Below are 23,437 nucleotides of genomic sequence, written 5' to 3' on the forward strand. Positions count from 1 at the left end.
TTACAGCTGACTGATATGCAGTGTCTGTGTACTATAAGAATACAGTGGTCAGATTATCACAAGACCCATTATTGATGATCTGCTATCATATTCCCCACTTAGTCATCATTTAGCATAGCAGTACATATTTAACTCCTTTAAGCTCTCCTCATAAAATAGTCCCTCAAGCCTTCAGTTATTTTCCTCCTGCCCTTTCTGAAATCCTCCCATTTATTACTATGTCTCTAGTAATAAGGTACTCAGAACAGAACAAAATATTCCAGCTGAGGTCACATCAGAACCACAAAGAGAGGGAAAATTATGTCTTTGTTCTATAAATCAATGCCTTTCAGTATGCAGCCCCAAATTGCATTTGCCTTTTTCTTTTTTGTTACCATGTCACATTGAAAATACAGCTAATTTGCTGTCCACTTTTTATTTTAAGCATTTTATGGTATCACATTATAGTTATGCTGAAACACATAAGAATTTAGCTAGCACACAGAAAATTATGGCTAGATGCCAACAACCTTGTCAACTAGTGCAGGGCCTCTAATCTCCTTTTCTTGGACAAAGTCATCAAGAGGATAATGGCAAACCAATCCCAGCAGTAGCTAACATCGGCCTGTATTGGATTCTTCGACTATGGGAATCAGGAGGCCGGGGCGTCCTGACCTCCGTGTGAGCTGGAATTGCCAGGGTCAGACAGAGTGGGGCCTGGCTAAGGAGAAAGCAGGGGCCCAAGCTGAACTGGGGAGCAGAGCTGTGCCAGATCCAGAGGGGCCAGAAAAGCAGCCCAGGAAGCAGGTCAGTGCTGGGAGCAGAGTCACAGAAGCAGCCTGCAGAGCAGACTTGTGCTGGGAGCAGAGCTGTAGCAGCCAGAGCCAGAGGGGCCAGAAAAGCAGCCCAGGAAGCAGGTCAGTGCTGGGAGCAGAGTCACAGAAGCAGCCTGCAGAGCAGACTTGTGCTGGGAGCAGAGCTGTAGCAGCCAGAGCCAGAGGGGCCAGAAAAGCAGCCCAGGAAGCAGGTCAGTGCTGGGAGCAGAGTCACAGAAGCAGCCTGCAGAGCAGACCTGTGCTGGGAGCAGAGCTGTAGCAGCCAGAGCCAGAGGGGCCAGAAAAGCAGCCCAGGGAGCTGGAGGCAGAGCAGCACCAGCAGCAGTGCTGAGGCAGAGTGGAGCTGGAGCTGGAGCTGGAGCTGGGTGTGGTGAGCATCTGGGAAGAGCGAGGGGGACCCTGGGCAGCGCGCCCAGCGCAGGGAGATGTCCCCAGCCAAGAGGCCCTGCAGGCCAGATTTGGAGGGGGATCATAATCCCAGTAGGGTTGGGGCAACGCTCGGAAGAAGGGTCCTGCCACCTAGAGCCTGAGACCATGTGGCCACCACCAGAGCAAGTGTCTGACCTGCAGCATCCTTGCAGCACAGCCAGGGCCTGAGAAGGGGCCTGGAACTTGTGAGGAACAGACTGAACTTCCCTTACATGCTAGAGATGCTTGTTGTGATGTCCCCATGCCACAGAGCAGGGTGACGTGTTTTCCTTTTACCTTTCCCATTTTTTCCTTATTTTTTTAATTGATCGCTGTTTAATAAATTGTATTTTCTTTGAACTGTATGTAATGATCAGTGGGTCAGGGAAGCAACCAGTGCAGAGAGAGCTCCCCTGAGTGGGGATACTCTAGCCCCTGCCCTAAGTGACCATGACAAGGTTGGGGGTCTAGCCTCCCAGGAATCCTGGGCCCAGCCTTGTTGGGGTTACGAGGACTCTGCCACACAGGAGAGTGGAAGGGGAGCCCTTGAGGTCAGGCAGACCTCTGGGTAAAGGGAGTGGGAGCAAGGACTCAGATCCTTTTGCTAGCCCATTTCACCAGGGTAGTGTATAAGCCAGGAAAGTTCCGCACAATAGCAGAACCATTTCCCCACTTACACTAGTGAGGAGGGCTTTAAACTAGGTTGGCTGGGGGACAGTGACCTAAACCCAGAGGTAAGTGGGGAAGAGGGATACCAGGAGGAAACACAAGGAGGAGGGTGCAAGAGGGGAGGCCTCCTGATTCAAACTGAGAAAGTAGGGCAATCGGATAGTTATCTTAGGTGCCTGTACACAAACTCAAGAAGCCTGGGAAACAAGCAGGAAGAATTGGAAGTCCTGGAACTCAAGGAACTATGATGTGATTGGAATAACAGAGACTTGGTGGGGTAAGTCACATGACTGGAGCACTGTCATGGATGGGTATAAACTGTTCAGGAAGGACAGGCGGGGGAAAATAGGTGGAGGAGGTGCACTGTATGTAAGGGAGCAGTATGATTGCTCAAAACTCCAGTATAAAACTGCAGAAAAGCCTGTTGAGAGTCTTTGGGTTAAGTTTAGAGGCGAGAACAACAAGGGTGATGTCATGGTGGGCATCTGCTATAGACCACCAGACCAGGAGGATGAGGTAGACGAGGCTTTCTTCGGACACCTAACAGAAGTTTCCGGATCACAGGCCCTGGTTCTCATGGGGGACTTCAATCACCCTGACATCTGCTGGGAGAGCAATACAGCGGTGCACAGACAATCCAGGAAGCTTTTGGAGAGTGTTGGGGACAACTTCCTGGTGCAAGTGCTGAAGGAACCAGTTAGGAGCCGTGCTCCTCTTGACCTGCTGCTTACAAACAGGGAAGAATTGGTAGGGGAAGTAGAAGTGGTTGACACTGGGCAGCAGTGACCATGAGATAGTCGAGTTTAGGATCCTGACAAAAGGAAGAAAGGAGAGCAGCAGAATACTGACCCTGGACTTCAGAAAAGCAGACTTTGACTCCCTCAGGGAACTGATGGGCAGGATCCCCGGGGAGGCTAATATGAGGGGGAAAGGAGTCCAGGAGAGCTGGATGTATTTTAAAGAAGCCTTATTGAGGGCGCAAGAATAAACCATCCTGATGTGTAGATAGAATAGCAAATATGGCAGGTGACCAGCTTGGCTTTACAGAGAAATCTTCGGTGATCTTAAACACAAAAAAGCTTACACAAAGTGGAAACTTTGATAGATGACTAGGGAGGAGCAAAATATTGCTCGAGCATGCAGGGGTGTAAAGCACAATTGGAGTTGCAGCTAGCAAGAGATGTGAAGGGTAACAAGAAGGGTTTCTACAGGAATGTTAGCAACAAAAAAGTGGTTGGGAAAGTGTGGGACCGTTACTGAATGGGGGAGGCAACCTAGTGACAGATGATGTGGAAAAATCTGGAGTACTCAATGCTTTTTTTGCCTCTGTCTTCACAGACAAGGGCAGCTCCCAGACTGCTGCACTGGGCAGCACAGTATGGGGAGGAGGTGCACAGGCCTCAGTGGTGAAAGAACAGGTTAAGGACTATTTAGAAAAGCTGGACATGGACAAGTCCATGGGGCTGGATCTAATGCATCCAAGGGTGCTGAGGGAGTTGGCTGATGTGATTGTAGAGTCCTTGGCCATTATCTTTGAAAACTCGTTGCGATCGGGGGAGGTCCTGGACAATTAGAAAAAGGCAAATATAGTGCCCATCTTTAAAAAAGGAAAGAAGGAGAATCCAGAGAACTACGGACCAGTCAGCCTCATTTCAGTCCCTGGAAAATCATGGTATAGGTCCTCAAGGAACCCATTTTGAAGCACTTGGAGGAGAGGAAGATGATCAGGAACAGTCAAATGGATTCACCAAGGACAAGTCATACCTGACTAACCTGATTGCCGTGTATGATGAGATAACTGGCTCTGTGGGTATGGGGAAAATGGTGGACGTGATATATCTTGAATTTAGCAAAGCTTTTGATATGGTCTCCCACAGCATTCTTGCCAATAAGTTAAAAAAGTACGGATTGGATGAATGGACTGTAAGGTGGATAGAAAGCTGGCTAGATCATTGGGCTCAACGGGTAGTGATCAATGGCTCGATGTCTAGTTGGCACCAGAGTGCCCCAGGGATCGGTCCTGGGGCTGGTTTTGTTCAACATCTTCATTAATTATCTGGATGATGGGATGGATTGCACCCTCAGCAAGTTCACGATTGACACTAAGCTGGGGGGAGAGGTAGATACGCTGGAGGGTAGCGAGAGGCTCCAGAGTCACCTAGACAAATTGGAGGATTGGGCCAAAAGAAATCTGTTGAGGTTCAACAAGGACAAGTGCAGAGTCCTGCACTTAGGATGGAAGAATCCCATGCACTGCTACAGCCTGGGGACCGACCGACTAAGTGGCAGTTCTGCAGAAAAGGACCCGGGGATTACAGTGGACGAGAAGTTGGATATGAGTCAAGAGAGTCCCCTTGTTGCCCAGAAGGCTAACAGCACACTGGGCTACATTAGTAGGAGTATTGCCAGCAGATTAAGGAAGTGATTATTCCCCTCTATTTGGCATTGGTGAGGCCACATTTGGAGTATTGCATCCAGTTTTGGTCCCCCCACTACAGAAAGGATGTGGACAAATTGGAGAGAGTCCAAAAGAGGTCAACAAAAATGGTTAGGGGGCTGGGGCACATAACTTATGAGGAGAGGCTGAGGGAACTGGGCTTATTTAGTCTGCAGAAGAGAAGAGTGAGGGGGGGATTTGATAGCAGCCTTCAGCTACCTGAAGAGGGGTTCCAAAGATGCTGTTCTCAGTGTTGGCAGATGACAGAACAAGGAGCAATGGTCTCAAGTTGCAGTTGGGGAGGTCTAGGTTGGATATTAGGAAAAACTATTTCACGAGGAGGATGGTGAAGTGCTGGAATGGGTTACCTCGGGAAGTGGTGGAATCTCCATCCTTAAAGGTTTTTAAGGCCCGGATTGACAAAACCCTGGCTGGGATGATTTAGTTGGTGTTGGTCCTGCTTTGAGTAGGGGGGTGGACTAGATGAGGTCTCTTCCAACCCTAATCTTCTATGATTCTAAGTATCCTAGGCCCTTCCCAATCAATTTTCAGACCCAGATGTAACATTGAGTTAGAACGATGAGGCTGGTAGATAGTACATGGTGCTATTGGACAATCTTCATGTAGCCAAGGACAAAATACAAATGCAGCCTTCAGCAGAGCTGACTTTAAAGTACTTATGGCCCATATACACAACATGTTAAGGATCAATGGAGCTGCATAAAGTTGGCTTCATTCCTTCCTTTCAATTAGATCCCAGAGGCTCATGATGGTCAAGAACTCCTCTTTCCCAAGAGCTCCTATGTGCAGAGTTCCACAAAGCTCAGCCCTATGCCCTCTTCTATTCAGCATCTACATTAGATCACTAGATGAAATTGTGAGACCGTATAGGCTCAAATGCCAGCAACAAAACTCCCACCTGTCTGTCAGAAGTAGGATAACACTATCACCCATCTGCTCCAAGTGCTGAAAGGCATAAGTGTTTGCAAGAAATGCAACTGGCTCAAGCCTACTCCTGTAAGATGTGACTTAATTATGACTGATAGGAAAGAAGAAATACTTTGAAGAATTAACAAAAACAATGTCCACTACCTCTGAACACTGAAGTCAGGCATAATCCTACTTTGCTCACGTGTAGACTTTCAAATAGTAACAGGGGCCAGAAACATCCTTTTTTCACCTGCAGTTAACAAGAAGACGGCGCCCCTTCATCTTGAATATAGACATTGTCTGTCTTTGTCACCTTCAGGCTAGACAGCTGCTACCTGGGGCTTGCTGTGAAGACCTAGGCAAACATTTGAGCTTGTTCCAAAAGATATCAGCTAGTTGGGTCAATCAGTGAGAAGATATTACACTGGCTCTCTGGAATTTACACTGTCTCCTCATGCCCTCCTTCCCATTTTTTAACAAAGGAAGCATGTGCTCTGTGGAAAAAAAACAGGATTGTACTGCTAAAGGCCAAGATGCATTATGAGATCGGATCAGACACATTCCTGGATATCCACTGCAATCTTAGATAATCACGTAATCAAAATTGCATTAAGTTTACATTTTTTGCTTAATGAAAATTGTATTGCTTTTATCTGCTACACCTTGTTGATGGTGTTTGTTAGGTTTTCTAAAAATATATTTTTATTTTATTTTTATAAAACATTAGAAAAAATCATTTTATATGGTAGCTCTTATATGGGGACACATTTACTTCCCTTCAAAGTTGTTTGTTATTATTATTAATATTGCTGACACCTTTTTCCAAGGAGATTTACACTTTAGGGTTACAATTGTTAACATATGCATTATATATAAAAAAGGACGATTTGATTGTAATGTTACAGAATTGCACGTTACAGTTCAATAATAATAATAATAATAGTGCTATAGTAATAGTAGAGTATACACAGTACAATTATAAATGCAAGTGAAGTACAGTACCTGAAGTGCAAAAATAAAATGCAGTCCCAATGTTTAGAACTAAAGTTGTCTTATTTTTGTATTTGTTTGTACTAAAATTATACTGTGATGGGGTGGGGGTACCCCGTCCAGTGCGGGGTGAGCACACCTCATGAATAAGTTCCAGACAGCCCTTGACCTCAGGACAGTAAGATCTAATGGTCAGAGCCAAAGGAGTTGTCCATGCTCTCAGGGTTGTTCGAGTCAATAGAGTCGTCCTCAGGGCTGTCAGGCCTAGCGGCTGGAGTCCATAGAATCACCTTGGCTCTCAGGGCTGTAAGCAGTCAGTCGGCTAAGTGGGCTGCTAGCTAGAGGTGCGTGACAGCCAGAGTAGGGGGACTCTGGCCCTCCCTGCTCCACCGGGTCCCGACCCAGGGCCCTACCAGTGGCCGAGTGTTCTGCTACTGAGCCAGTGGGGCTCCAACCGTGTTGGCTTCCTACAGGACGAGAGCTAGCCCGCCCCGGGCCACTTCCTGCCATGTCTCTTTCAGCTGTCCTCGAGGTGTCATCAAAGTCCCCGGGCTTCTCAGCACATGGGGTTCCTAGTGACTCTGATCCCTCTCAGGAATCCGCATGCAGTTGGGCGTCTATCTGGGTCTTGGCGCCTCTGACTTCCATGGTCAGGGGTTCCAGCTGCTCCCAGGCTGGAACCAGCAAGGAACGTTGTTGCTCCTCAGTGGTGAGCCCAGACAGAGCTGGGCTGCTCCCTTTTATACCCGTGCTGCACCTGGAGCATGCCCAGTAGGGACCTGGAGACATAGTTTGCTCAGCCCACAGTGAGAGTTAACCCTTCCCCGTCCAGTGTGGGGTGAGTGCACCCCGTCACATATACCTTAAATATTGTGGCTGCATTTTGTATTCTGATTATTTATGTTATAGTTGTACTCTGTACTCTTTAAGTAGTATTTAGTTCCCCCACCACTTTGCCCTTTGCCCCCTCCCCCCACTTCTACAAAGGTTCCAGTGCCTTTACTCCTCGTTCACTTCTGGATCCACCACAGGGTCCTGATCTTCATCCATGTGCCCTCAGTGGATTACAGTGTGAGTATTTTCAGGGACCAACTTGCTTGCTACATCCTACCCAGAATATTTTGGTCAGTAAGATCATTGTATCTGTTGGACCCCGCAATGAAACTCTGGCAAGCTGGTGCCAGGTTGTTTTCAATGGAGTCACAGCAATTTTAGGAACCTATAATGCAAACAGCTTCAGGAGGATCAATTCCGGGGAGTACAAAACCAGTTTTGAAAGAAGCACTTAATTTTCAAAAGAAAAGAAAAGAAAAGAAAAGAAAAAAGAAAGTCTTCTTTATAAAAAGAAACAGAATATATTTTTCTAGGCAAAACATGATATGATTGCACTGGCAAATTTGTTCCTGAAATTATTGCACCCATAAAAATGAAGGATGGGTTGGGTTTAAAAATGTACTCCAAAATGACAAGCTTATTTTGATACTGAAAGGTTGTTGCATGGTCTGGCCAGACACAGCCTTTAGAATTGAAACTACAATTGGAACTGTAATGCAGCCAGACAGCTGCGATAAAAAAATATCATCTTCATTACGGGCTGTAACCTTGATTAGTCTCTCCAGTAAAGGAAAGGGTCATAACTGACATTTACAAGTGAATAAAAAAGTTAGCCGAGCATCAGAGCAGCTAAAGACTGAAACGTTTCCCCTCTCCTTGAGCAACAAATACATTTGGGATACAAATTTCATATCATTTAAAAAAGCTGTTTAGTTTTCATTAAAGAATAAATTTAGCAAGAATTAGTGCAGGATGCGTGGAATAAATGCCCATTCAAAACTCGAGTTCTGTCAGTTGCAAGAACACAACTTTATTTAGGGCCAGATTCTGCCACCCTTAGTCATATTTGAAGTTAATGAGACTGCTCATAGAGTAAGGTATTACTCAATGTGAGGAAGTATGATAGAATATGGCCCTTGGTCTCTATGTTTACCACATCCCATGCAAATTGAATGACTTTAGGAAAGTTCCTACACTGCAGAATTTTGACAATGATTTTATGATGATTTTGTCAACTTATTAATGAATTATCTTTGATGGCTTTCGTCAATGGTCTGACTCAGAGTCACTGAAATAATGATGTACTATTATTGTATAAGTCATATCTTGCTGAGGACTGTTGATGTTCCTGACGCTATACAACATAAACATCCCGGTTTCCAAAATAGTAACAGTGTTATCAAACCATCCAAACCTCTCACATCAAATTTTGTTTTAAAGTCTGCTAATGTAAATCTAGAACAACTGTGTTAATCAGTTACTCAGATTTTACGTAGGTGAAACTAACAGAAAAATATTGCCCTTAAGCCTGCAAATTTAACCTGGAATTCACCAATTTAACTTGGAATTCCCATAGGGACAGGGTTTCTTACAGGATTTCTGGGTGCTTCCATTTCTAGTCCTGTCTGAAAATATTCCAAATAGAACTGATCAAAAAATGGAAAGAAAACCTTGCTGATTTTTTCCTTCTATTTTTGTCAAAATTTGAATTTTCATTGACATTTCCAAATTCAAAATATTTCTGACAAAATCTTAATTCTGAGACTATCCTCTTGCAATATTTCAGTGCTTTTGATAGTTGGGATTTAAAGCAAAGACATGCAAAACTTACATTTATAAAATTTCACATACCTCTTCCTCACAGAGATTCAGGTATTTCAGAACTTCAAAAAGAGTTTGAATTTAATTCAGTTCTACCAGTGGCCAGAGGTCTGAAGGTGTGCTCTTCCCCAGCACCCCCATCATTGAATAGGAGTCACTGAAACCAAGTGGCCCCTCTGAATTTCATATATTATATTCCGAAGCAGGCATGTTTCAATTGTTTGACATGAAATTGATTGTGAAATAAGTTCCTTATTATATTTGCCCATGATTCGGCATGGAAGGGCTTTCTGTTAGCTATTGTATACTAAAGTTAAATTTTCTGAATGTGTTGGTCTCTGAAAGTCTCTTATCGCTTGTGCTAATTCTCGCTGAAAAACAGCTGAATTAATTTCAGGCACACCAGAACTTTCTGAAATGCCACATGAAGAATTTGTCACCGTGATATTCTTGAATCTTTCAGACAGCTGAATGATACATAGCATTGCTAATTTACAAAGTAATGCTGAGCACTTTTATGCAATGTTACTTTTCATCTTCCCCACAATTGCTTGCTCACTTATTTTGCTCCATATCAAATTACTCATATGCATATCTGATATAATCTCCTCGCTGCATTCACATGCGTCTCCATGATTTAGTTATTATCCTGTCTGGAATGAAGTCTGAGTTGCCTACTAATAATTAAACAATTATTTTTGGATTGTATGTCTCTCTACAAGAGCTGCATTTTAGTAAAAATTGCTCTAACCTATATTAAGCAGGTTTTCTTAATTTCCCTTCCATTACTCTTCTGTCCTGGATGGAAGCTAGTTGTCTCAGGTTCCATTGAAATAAGACAGAGGGGATGCAGTCAGAGAATTGATGGAACTAATGGTCTTATCCACCCTATTAGTGTGATCTGCCGAAGTTTGGCCACTTTTATCAAATTATGTAAGACATACCTTTGTATTATCTACTAACTGTAGGAGTTGGAATCTCCTTGACAATTAGGCCTGGTCTATATGTAAAACTTAGGTTGACTTTGTGATAGCACTCAGGGCTGTGAAAAATTTCATGCACTGTACAATGTAATTAAGTTGACCTAACCCCCAATGTAGATACCACTGGGCCAATGGAACAATTCTTTCACTGATCTAGCTACCACCTCTTGAGGGTGGGGGCATAGATTTACAACAGTGATGGAAAAACCCCTTCCAACACTATAGAAAGTGTCTGTGGTACAGTGGTGTAGCTGCAGTTGTGCCACTGTGGTGTAAACGTACCTCTAACCTGCCAATCCTGCAGTTGTGGCCCTTTTGGGGTAGCTGATTTGATTTGATTTGATGCACAGATATGTGGAGGATGCGTATCCCCAGTTTGGGGAAAATGTTACACAGAAGAATGCTGGTTCTTGGAGAACATACTTGAAGCAAGAGTTGGGTGAATACTACAAATGAATTTTTATGAATATTTGTTCATATTTCTAGATGAATTCACTTCTGTTGTATTTGCATCCCTTTTGTGTTCTCTTGCCTCAAAGACTCTAATGAATTAATTGACTGACAGGAATGTTCCCCAAAACAGTGAATTCTAAGTGAATTTTGTAGTATACTAGTGGAAAAGAGGTTTCTATTTTGTCTCAGAAGTATTGTCACAACTAGCTTCCAAGAGTTGTGCTTGTCCAACCAGGGAACAGAAAAATACCATGTGAAACATACATGAGAGCAAAACACAATTCACAAACTATTCAGAAATGATCCACAGAAACTAAAATGATTTGTCAAAATTACTCAAGTAACTTTGGACAACTAATACATTCAAGAAAATCACGATGAGGGTTCAAGGAAAATTTGCTAACATATAGAGGTAAAATCTTCTGAATAAACTATTTGTTATAACTTATTTGCTCAGCTCTAATGGAATTCTTTTGTAAAAATCAGGGGTTTGGGTAATCACGGCTCACCTAATTACAGTGTACAGAGCTGACTTGTTTCAGAGTAGCAGCCGTGTTAGTCTGTATCCTCAAAAAGAAAAGGAGGCCTTGTGGCACCTTAGAGACTAACACATTTATTTGAGCATAAATTTGTTAGTCTCTAAGGTGCCACAAGTCCTCTTTTTCTTTGAGCTGACTTGTTTCCCCAAGGGCAGCTAGCTTAGCTGAGAGAGAAGGAAGGGGACAGCAGGGAGCTTTAAGTTGGAGCTTACTTCCTACAGAGCTCCTAAACTTCACAAAAGCTAAGCTGAGTAGGAATTCAGCTCATGCAGACCTTAGGGTCTCAGCAGCACTCGAGAACCTATTGCTGAAAATATAGCTAACCTTTGGTTAACTGGGAGTTTTGGTTAATAAGAGTTTGGTGAATTGGGATTTCTCTGTAATGATCAAAATTATGGAAAGGGATCCCAGATACAACAGTGAGGTGTCTGTGTGGAAAAAGTAATGTAGTAATAATAATCAATGGCCTGCATTAATAATTGAGTAAAATGTCCCACTTGTATGGAGAAAAGGAGGAAAAACAAAATCTACATCTGGTTCTAAAGAAAAAGGTTGAATTTTCCTCAGTGAAATTTGTTGTGTTTGTGTATTAGGAATCTATGACATTCCGGGGTGCAATCCAAACCAGTGAGGGGTTGTGACACCTCTGCTCTGCAGCATTGGGTGCCTCGCAATACTTTGTTGTTGTAGCTTCCAGCTTGGGTCACTCACAAACAGCCTGCCAGCGTGCAGGACACACCCTGAGTGTTTGGATATAGCCACAGCCCTGGTCCAGCAACTCTGACCCCAGAAGCCTGTCAGCACACTCCAGACCCCTCCAGGGGACAGTCCAGATATATTAGGTTAATTTCCCCCCTAAGGGATCAATATACAACACTTTCCTACTTTAAATGGAATTACCCTCACAGTTCAGTTTAAAAACAACACTGGATTAGTTTTAATTACAGAATAAACCAAGTTTATTTAACTACAAAGAGATTTTAAGTGAGTACAAGTATAAGGCATTAAGGTCAGACATGGTTACAAGAAAAATAAAGATAAAACGCTTCCTAGTACTAAAACTTAACAAATTAGACTTGTTTCAAGGTGAAATCCCTCACCACATGTTCCCAGTAACACTGCTGACCACATTCTCAGGCCAAGATCTGCTCCCAAAGTCCAAAGGCTGTTTCTTTGTACTGTGTCCAGTTTTGGGCCCCACACTTCAAGAAGGATGTGGATAAATTGGAGAGAGTCCAGCGAAGGGCAACAAAAATGATTAGGGGACTGGAACACATGAGTTATGAGGAGAGGCTGAGGGAGCTGGGATTGTTTAGCCTGCAGAAGAGAAGAATGAGGGGGGATTTGATAGCTGCTTTCAACTACCTGAAAGGGGGTTCCAAAGAGGATGGCTCTAGACTGTTCTCAATGGTAGCAGATGACAGAACGAGGAGTAATGGTCTCAAGTTGCAGTGGGGGAGGTTTAGATTGGATATTAGGAAAAACTTTTTCACTAAGAGGGTGGTGAAACACTGGAATGCGCTACCTAGGGAGGTGGTAGAATCTCCTTCCTTAGAGGTTTTTAAGGTCAGGCTTGACAAAGCCCTGGCTGGGATGATTTAACTGGGAATTGGTCCTGCTTCGAGCAGGGGGTTGGACTAGATGACCTTCTGGGGTCCCTTCCAACCCTGATATTCTATGATTCTATGATTCTTTGGTCTTCGTAGGTGAAAGAGAGAGAGATGGATAGGGAAAGATATTTGGGGTGTTTTTTCCCCTCACTTTTATAGTCCAGTCACCCTTTTGTAGGCCTGGGACTTAACTCACCACCATACTAAACCAGCTTTTGGTGAAACTCAGAGATATCCCCACTAAAATTAAGGGAAAAAATGCTCTGCTGCTAAGGCACCCCCACCACACCAACAAGAGTTATAACACCAAGGACTGTAAAGTAGAGACACCCAAGGCATTAGGAAGTTTAGGGTTTAGACACCTTGGAAATGCTACATGCAAGGAAGCTCATCCTGTGCATTTGGAAGCTGAATGAAGAAATAAAAAAAAGTCACAGGAAAATTGTCTTTGCTGTTTGAACCCTCAGAGGGCCAGAGACTCTAAACTGAGGCAGAGATCCCCAGCGACTACCCCTGGATGTGCCCTGAAAGACACTTTGAATTGACAAATCATGACAACATTGTCACTTTTAGATTTAGATGATAACTCATTTGTGTATATATGTTTGCATGCTTTAACATGTAAATAACTCTCATTTCTTTTTTCCTAGTTAATAAACCTTTAGCTCAGACATGCCAAACCTGTGGAAAAAAAACACAGAAATTGGGCTTGTTTTTGGCTTACTTGGCTTGTGAGTTGCTTGTTGGCTAGTTTTTGGCTTATAGCTATTTGGCTTGTAGCTTGTTGTAGCTTGTTTCTTCGACTTCTTTTTTTTTTTTTGATTGGCTCCCGGCAAGCAGGGGCAAGGGGGAAGGTGAGAGTCAGGGGTGCACAGCGGGCCCACCACAGTCCCAGACTGCACGCCAGGGGTATCTAGTCACATAGAATGTTGGGATTCTTAGGCATTGGCTTGTTTTGGCCTTGTTTTGAAATGGGATTAGCTTGATTTTTGGCTTATTGTGAAAGTCAGGGTGCTTACTTACTGTGTGAAAGTTGCCAACTGTGCTTTAGATAGTTTATTACAGTATTGGCTATAGGTGTGTCATTGGGGTGATATCTAGGGTACCAATTGATCTGGGTAAATAACTGGTCTCTTGGGACTGGAAGCAACCTGAATATTGTGTGATTTTTGGTGTAAGTGACCATTTATGTCCACTTATGCCCAGTTTATCTGGGTGGCAAGATAGACTGAAGAGTCTAAGGGGATTGTCTGTGATCCAGGAGTTCCAATTTGTTACTGGCTTCCTGAAATCTAATTACAGAACACACCACAAGTTTGGGGTCTCTGCCCTGTTTTTGACAGTCTGCCCTGAGGCAGGCACTTAAAGTCATTAGCCACTCCAGACAGCATGACACACATCCTACTCAGCTCTCTCCTTGCTCAGGCAATGCCTCCTTGTCTACATGGCTATTTTTAGCCATATAGCGTCCTATTGCCTCTCAGTTGCTAGGGCGTCCAACAGCAGGGAAAGATTCTGGCGGGGGATGGGGAGAAAGTGGGGAAAGGCTCTGGCAGTGGGGAAAGGCTCCAGCAGGAGGAAGACAGTGAAAAGCTCTGGCAGTGAGTAGCTGCTGAAGCCTTTCCCCACGGTCAGAGCCTTTCACTGATGTGTAGCTACACAGCATAGTGTGGACGCAACTTGCTTTTCACTGTGGCATGTAGCTACACATACTGCATGCTGCCGAAAGTGGTGTACAGTGCCAACATAGCTATAGTGTGTTTGAATGTGGGAATTCCTTGTACCCAACTCTGAGGTACAGACCAATATCTTAGTATTCACTGATCATTTTATTACTAATGCACTATGGAGTAATATTCTGTTTGCGTATCTTTTAAATTTCTCGTGTTTTGAATATGAAGGATCTGTCACATACTTACGGTAGCATTAATTGCAATATATTTGTATGGATCCCTTTTGTTTTTCAGATGCTGATAAACACATGCCAAACTAATCTTGGTGTGCTTTTTTCCTTTTAAGAAATTGGAGTATGTGTTTGTTTTCTTTTGACATATTGATTTAAATGTAGCAGAGAATTCACAGTAACTCTCCACTATAGTATATCATTATGCTTAAATGCAGTTTAGTCATTGTAGAGAATTATCTTGCCTTTTATGTCTGACTGTAATGCATATGCATGTGGCTTGTACAACTTCCATACATCACCTTTCACTAATGATTTCATTCTATCCTTTTTCACAGTATATTATTCATCAGCAAAAATTTCCCAATACTAGTCCAGCATTTACTGTAGTCTATCGTCACAGCATATGCAGACAATTATGTTCTAACATGCTTATAGACATAATTGGTCTAATTCTATGCTATCCAAATAATCCCTAAACAAAAATGAACCTCTGTTTTCTAAAAGACTCACAATTGCAGTGAATGACTAAGACTGTAGTATTCTGTGATCACTGTAATTACATCTATTGATTTAATCACTTTGCCTGTGTATGTCTTGAAAAACCCTGATGATTTCTCTACTTTCATTTAATATGTTTGTTGTTTACACTCAGACATTTCTGTCTTGGTTAAACCTGGATCTAATATTATTTTAAAAGCTTGATTTTATCAGTGGCTTGAGAATTAAGAGACCCATAGAGCATACAGCATAGCTGTAAGCAGCTGTAGGTAGTGAAGGTAGATTTTTCCGACTATCTTTACTCAACACAACATTCAGTGATACACAAATGTCATCTGCATTTTGTGATTTGGAGTTTTTTATTTTGGCACCTCCCTCTTCCCCCATTCCTTGATCTTAGGGGCCTGCTACTTTTAATTACCCAACTATTTTTTCAAAGGTTTCTTTAAGCCCTAAGATTGCCCACAACTTTCCCTACAAAGCACTCTCATTAAAAATGAAAATATTTCTTTATTTCATACAAACACCCACTGTATGAAACTTTCCCTGGAACATGTCTAGTGCTAGAATGGTGTATTACATCGGCTGAAATGGAGCCTGGCATAATAAATTGAGTCTGGGATTTTCAAAGGAGCTAAAGAGAGGTAGGCACTCAAATCATAAGAATATAAGAACATAAGAGTGGTCATATTGGGTCAGACCAAAGGTCCATTTAGCTGAGTATCCTGTCTTCCGACAGTGGCCAATGCCAGGTGCCCCAGAGGGAATGAACAGAACATGTAATCATCCAATGATCCATCCCTGTCGTCCATTCCCAGCTTCTGGCAAACAGAGGCTAGGGACACCATCCCTGCCTATGCTGGCTAATAGCCACTGATGGACCTATCCTCCATGAATTTACCTAGTTCTTTTTTGAACCCTGTTATAATTTTGGCCTTCACAACTTTCTCTGGAAAGGAGTTCCACAGGTTGACTGTGCGTTTTGTGAAGAAATACTTCCTTTCGTTTGTTTTAAACCTGCTGCCCGTTAATTTCATTTGGTGACTCCTACTTCGTGTGTTATGAGAAGCAATAAATAACACTTTTGTATTTACTTCCTCCACATCAGTCATGATTTTATAGACCTCTATCATATTCCCCCTTAGTGGTCTCTTTTCCAAGCTGAAAAGTTCCAGTCTTATTAATCTCTCCTCACAGAGAAGCCATTCCATTCGCCTAATCATGTTTGTTTCCCTCTTCTGAACCTTTTCCAATTCCAATATATCCTTTTTGAGATGGGACGACCATCTGCACACAGTATTTCAGATGTGGGCGTACCATGGATTTAAATAGAGGCAATATGATATTTTTTGTCTTGTTATCTATCCTTTTCTTAATGATTCCGAACTTAATGACTCCAATAGGAGTAGGTCACATAACTGCCTTTGACAATCCTAACCTAACTGTCCTTATTTTCCTTTTAATCAACGTTATTCCAAAGGCCCTGCCTACACACAAAAGTTGTACCGATTTAACTTAAATGGTATGGAAACTAACTTTGCTAAATTAATGCAACTCTCTTGTTTGGGAATGTAGCAAGGGGGCGTGTCCTCCCTCTGAGATTGACAAGGAGGAACCCCTCCCTGGACACCCATGCCTGCTCTGCCAGAAGCAGAGGGGCAGGACAGGAAGTATAAAAGGCAGTCCCTGCAGCTTCGTTGGGCTGGAGCTGCTGAAGACAGATGCCGCTTGCTGGGGCTTCAGCTGCATGGAGACCACTACAATGCTGAGGACCTGGAGGAGCTGCCAGAGCTTCCTGCCGCCAGATACTCTGAGGAGCTGCTGGGACTGCCGTTAGCAGTGTACCTCAGGGAGAGGAAGGACGACCCCAAGCCACAGGTGCATCTTAAGGGGAATGTAGACAGTATCCTAGGGACACTAGACTATTGTCTGGTTGTGTCATTGCCTGAATTCAGGTCAGCGTGTTTTGGCTTGATCCCCGTTGATGCAGTGGCGGAACACTCCACCACTGTTAGGGTCCTGGGCTGAGACCTGGTGGAGTAGGGTGAGCCCGGGTCCCCCTATTACCCTGCTACCAACCCCACTCCTGGCGTGGCAGCCTCCCCACTCTAGGCCCAGAGGCCTTCATTTGTCTGCCATCTTCCAAAGCCAAGACATCAGACTGTTTGCTGCTCCACCCTGCCTAAGGGCCTGAGCTCCTAGACTGTTTGGGACTCGTCCCTGCCGGAGGTCCTGAGCCTATAGACCATGGATCAGCAACCTTTGGCACGTGGCCTGTCAGGGAAAGCTGCTGGTGGGCCGGGACGGTTTGTTTACCTGCAGCGTCCGCAGGTTCGCCCGATCGCAACTCCCACTGGCCGCGGTTCACCGTTCCATGCCAATGGGGCTGCAGAAAGAGGTGGCCTGGCCAGCACCGCTTCCCGCAGCCCCCATTGGCATGGGACAGCGAACTGCGGCCAGTGGGAGTTGTGATCGGCCAAACCTGTGGACGCTGCAGATAAGCAAACTGTCCCGGCCCACCAGCGGATTTCACTGATGGGCCATGTGCTAAAGGTTGCTGATCCCTGCTATAGACTGTTTGTGCTCCACGCTGCCTAGGGGTCTGAGCCCTTAGACCAGAGGCGTGCAAACTTTTTTTCGCCTGAGGGCTGCATCGGGTTTTGGAAATTGTATGGAGAGCCGGTTAGGGGAGGGGGTTATGGCCCAGCCCCCACCCCTTATCCACCCTCCCACACTTCTGGCCCCCTGACAGCCCCCCGTGGACTCCTGCCCCATCCACCCCCCTGCTCCCTGTCCCCTGACCACTCCCGGAACCCCTGCCCCTGGCTGACCCCTGCCGCCGCATCCAACCCCTCCTCTCCTTCCTGACTGCCCCCCCCCGGGACCCCTTCCCCATCCAACCACCCCTTCTCCCTGTCCCCTGACTGCCCCTGGAACCCCCACACCTGACTGCCTCCCACCACTCCTCTCATTCCTGACTGCCCCCCTGGGGCCCTTGCCCCATCCAACCATCCCTTCTCCCTGATTGCCCCCCTCTGCCCCATCCAACCCCCTGTCTCCTTCCTGACTGCCCCCCCCCCCGAGACTGCTGCCCCCATTCGGCCCCCCTGTTCCCCGCCCTCTGACTGCCCCGACCCCTATTCACACCCCCACCCCCTGAGCACTACCCCAAACTCCCCTGCCCTCTATTCAACCCCCCCGCTCCCTGCCCCCTTACCGCGCCTCCTGGAGCACCGGTGGCTGGCGGCATTACAGCCGCGCTGCCCGGCTGGAGCCAGCCACGCCACTGCGCCGCACAGAGCACCAGGTCTGGCTGCGCTCTGCAGCTGCGCTGCCCCAGGAGCTCACCGCCCCACCACCCACAGCATTGCACCAGCGGCGTAGGGCGCTGAGGCTGCAGGAGAAGGGCCGGGGGCGAGCCTCCCTGCCCAGGAGCTCCGTGGCCGGGCAGGAGGGTCCCGCGTAGTTTGCCCACCTCTGCCTTAGACTGTTTGGTGCTCTGTTGGGCCTGATGGCCTGGGCCCACAGACTATTTATTGCCTTGCCCTGCCTGCAGCCAGTGCCCTGAACTATCTGCCACCTGGCCCTGCCTAGAGGGTCGAGGCATGGAGACTGCTAATCCCCTAATTACCCTTACTTTATTAGGGACCCAAGAGTGAGGAGGTGTGGCCTCTCTCCGAGATTGACAGGGAGGGATGACCACGCACCCCTACATGGCACTCTTAAATCAGTTTCAGAGTGCCTTATAATGATGTAGCTGAAGACTTCCTTACCTTTCACAATTCTGTGCTTGACTTATTTCTGTCCTATTGCTACTTTACCATCTCCCTTGGCAGCCCTACCAACATTCTCCACTGGTGTCCCACTTAGGGCTTAGTCTCTTCCCCCTCCACCCTCATCGTTTTTCCTGCTCTACCCCTTATCCATGCATGACTTTCTCCTCTCTCATGATTTCTGCAAGTGTACAATCTGAATGCTGAGGAGTGCCAAACCTTTTACCCAACCCCAACCTGAATCTCTTCCCCCTTTTTGAGACATGCATCTAAAATTGTCTCTTCAAAATCTTCCTGAATTCCTCCTCACAATCAAATTACATTCCCATTCATGCACAGCCTGTGGGAGGGCAGGAATAGGTCCCATTTTTTCATTCAGGTTTCATTCAGTTTAGAGGCATTTTTTTAAAAGCACTCCATAACACCTTTGGGAAGCGAAGGGGGGGGGGGAACTTTTCTGGTCTCATCTGCTAAAATCCACACTGTCTTTCCATTCACTGTGTCTGAGTCCTATAGAGTCAGTGTGAAATTTAATGCACCATTGGAGGACCAGGGTAAAGGCACTAATAAGGAGGAATCAGTAATGGCTATCTACCAGTACTGGTGCAATGCATTGAGCCTTGGCACATGCAACAAATATTAGCTAATCAAGGATCACAATGGGAAAAATATGTAGTGATACTCTTCAAAGCTCTAGCCACAAACAAGTTCCACTCCCAACATAAACTCCACCCACTTGAGAACCAAAGTGAGACGCCACTCATAGCTGCTTGTGCCCTTGTTCAGAACATAACCATGAATATTCTGATGAGCTTCTGGGGGTTGGCTACCTTGCAGTGGGACTGGGCTATACTCATTGGCAATGCTGGGCTCCTTGGACCTGGACCTCCTTTCTCTTACTGAAGCTTGGATGCCCTGCACTCTGCTAGGCTCCTGGGTCTTTGTTTCTATTTGACTGGTAACAAAAAATAACTAAATAAGCAGAGATACTCATGGCACCAAGATGAGCTATTACTGACAACAGATTTTGCAGATCTTAATAACCTGATCTTCCCTCTTCTTTCTTACATGCTTTGGTCAGCAGTGAAATAGTTAAAAATGTTGACATTTAAATTATTAAATCAATTCCTTCAAAAACTTATGTAGCCTACTTAAAGAGTTGAGTAGTGGGGGGGTTGGGCTTTTTTGGGAGTTTAGAGAGCCTCCATTTTCCAGGAACCACAGAATGGAGCACAGCCTGTAGGACTGCACACCTCTTCACCACAGATTGCAGTCAAACCTCATGTGAAGCTGGGACAATCCAAAAGGTTTCTAGCAAGAACAGAGCCACTCACTTGGTTTTTCTAGCAACCTGCCCCCTCCCACTGCTTGGCTTTGCTTCTGCCCTCTCTGCTTGGCTCCAGCTTGGGAAAATCTGACATGTTTCCAAACAGACCCAAGAAATTCTGCAATTCAATTCAGCATTTTCTGGTCGCCCCTCCATAGCTTTGCTATTCTTGGCTGTGAGACAGGAAAATCCAAACTGTACCATGCATTAAGCCAAGCACTCAGAGAGAATAAATCAGCTATTTTTATGGAACAGTTTAGTTACAGGAACAGACAAATTACTGCACTAATATATTTTCAGTGTCTCAGAATGGAGAGAAGAAAAGTACTCAGGCTTTGATCTTCTTCCTATCCTCTGTCATCATCAAAAGCTTCAGAGTCAAAAGAGTCAAGAAACTCTTCTACTTTGATCCTGGTATTCTGAGGTTGCATGGTTGCATTCATTCATTGGTTCTTTGTCTAGCCTGATGTCTCTCTTACATCAGATATCACAGGATTCTTTCCCTCTTGTTATCCCTGCTGTTCTATTTATACATAAGGCTGCTGGGAAGTATGGGCTACAGTGCATTCAGCACCCAAATTTGTCTCCATGTCATCTTGCATGAATGGTGAAGTTTGATAGATTCCTAGGCCAGAAGGGACCATTATGATCATCTAGTCTGACCTCCTGTATGGCACAAGCCCTAGAACTTCCCCCAAGTAATTCCTAGAGCATATCTTCTAGAAAAACATCCAATCTCGATTTTAAAATTGTCAGTGCTGAAAAATATACCATGACACTTGATAAATTGTTCCAATGGTTAATTACTCTCCTACTTAAAAATTTATACCTTATTTACAGTCTAAAATTGTCTAGCTTCAATTTCTAGCCATTGGATTGTGTTTCTCTGCTAGACTGAAGAGCTCTGTTTAAATATTTATTCCCCATGTAGGTACTTATAGACTGTAATCAAGTCACCTCTTAACCTTCTCTTTGTTAAGCTAAATAGATTTAGCTTCTTGAGTCTATCACTATAAGTCATGTTTTCTAATCCTTTACTCATTCTCATGGCTGTTCTCTGAACACACTCCAATTCATCAACATCTGCTCCTATTTGAGATTCCCCTGTTTATTCATCCAAAGATTGCATTAGCCCTTTTGGCCACAACATTGTTCTGCGAGCTCATGTTCAGCTAATTATCCACAGCAACAAATCTTTTTCACAGTCACTGCTTCCCAGTATAGAGTGCTCCATCCTGTAAGTATAGCCTACATCCTTTTTCCCAGATCAAATTTAGCCATATTAAAATGCACATTGTTTGCTTGCATCCAACTTATCAAGTGATCCAGATCTCTTTTTATCAGCGACCAGTTCTCTTCATTATTTACCACACCCCCAATTTTTATTTCATCTGCAAACTTAATCAGTGATGATTTTGTTTTCTTTTAGGTCATTGATAAAAACATGGGTTAGCATGGGTCCTAGAACAGTCCCTGTAGAACTCCACTAGAAACACACCCAATTGATAATTCTCTGTTACAGTTACATTTTGAGATCTATCAGTTAGCCAGTTATTAATGCATTTAATGTGTGCCATGTTCTAGTTTTTTTAATCAAAATGTTGTATGATACCAAGAGAAATACTTTATAGAAATCTAAGTATATTACATTAACACTATTACCTTTGTCAACCAAACTTTTAATCACGTCAAAAAAGATTTCAAATTAGTTTGACATGATCTGTTTTCTGCAAACCCATGTTGATTGGCATTAATTATATTACCCTCCTTTAATTCCTTATTATTTGAATCTTGCATCAGGTGCACCGTTATCTTGCTCGAGGTACATGTCAGACTGACAGGTCAATAATTACCTGGGTCATCCCATTTACCCTTTTAAAATATTAGCAAAACATTAGTCTTCTGGAACTTACCCACTATTTCAAGACTTATTGAAAATCAACATTAACTGTCCAGTGAGCTCTACAGCCAGCTCTTTAAAAACTTTTGGATGCAAGTTATCCAGAACTGGTTAATTTTAAAATGACTCAGAAACCGGTAATACCATTTTTGACATAGAGTGCTACTCCACCTCCCCTTGCTCACTCGTTCCTTCCTAAGTATGTTATAACCTTTGATTTTAACATTTCAGATGTGCAAATCATCCCACCAGGTTTCAGAAATACCAACTTAATGATCATAAATGAGCAACTCAAATTCCTTTTGTTTGTTACTCAGGCTCCTAGCAATAGTGCATGGGCAATTAAACAATTTCTTCTCTTCATGTCCTTTGGTTCCTTAATTTTGTTCTTAATATCCTGATTTTGTTCTGAGTACTCCTTTCTTCCCTCTTTTCCCCCCCTCCTCTTTTGCTATTAGTTTAACAACCTCCTGACTACTCTAGCCAGGCTGTCTCTATGAAGATTGGTGCCCCTTCTACTGAGGTGGAGGCCACCCAAACTTTACAGTTTCTTCTCCCCCATAGAATCTGGACCAATGTTCCACAAAATCAAAACCTTCTACCTACACTACTTTACCTAACCAGCAGTTCACTTCCAGAATCTTCTGCCTTGTGTCTTCCTTTGCTCATGGGATAGGAAGGATCTCAGAGAAGATCGCTTGGACATTATTTTTCTTCAACATGTTTCTGAGTTCCCTGAAGTCATCTATTATCTGCCAGCTATCCCTTAATGCAGTGTCATTAATGCCAATATGAACCATTACCAATGGATCCTTTCCTGGCATCTTCAAAAGCCTATCCAATCTTAGACTGATGTCTTGTGTCCCCATTCTGGGAAGGCAGGACACCATCCTGTGTCTGCCTGTCCCAGGCAGAATGTTCTTTCTATTCTTCTGTGTATTGACCCACCAACAAGGATTGTCTCTCTTCCTTGGACAATTGGAGAACTCTTTGTGGGCAGGATTGATTTTCTTTCAGGTTGGGTCAAGCTCCCATCCACAGGTGTGTCTCATACATTTCTCTGGTCTCTGGGATCAGCTGGATTTTGAGAGGTATCTTCTGCAGTTTCCACATTGAAGACCTGGTTATCAGTTGGAGACTTCTAGCTGTGGAATTCCTGCTGGTAATCTTCTGTCTGAGGCCTCAGTGTGCCCATCCTCATCTTTTTCCAGCCATTAAGAAAGCCACCAGAGGCAAGAGGTCACAGAGGCAATGAACAGCCAGCCCTCCTCTGTGATTTCTTCTTCCTCTGACTCCTTGGGTGTCACTCCTTTCTTCCTTGAATCTGTGGTACTGATGTTGAGTGATTTACTCATTGTCTGACTGATGGTGGGTCTTGAATGAGCACGGGGTACCTGAGGCACAACCCAGGTGAGACTGATGTAATGCTGACAGCTTTGTGGAAGGATCCAGAGGAAATGGTGGAGACTAATGGAATGTGCCCACTGCTTACTACTCAGATTTGCAATTTGAGATCATATAGAGCCTCAGCTGCTCTCAGATGT

This window comes from Lepidochelys kempii, chromosome 1, assembly GCF_965140285.1.
Source record: "Lepidochelys kempii isolate rLepKem1 chromosome 1, rLepKem1.hap1, whole genome shotgun sequence".
NCBI lineage: Eukaryota > Metazoa > Chordata > Testudines > Cheloniidae > Lepidochelys > Lepidochelys kempii.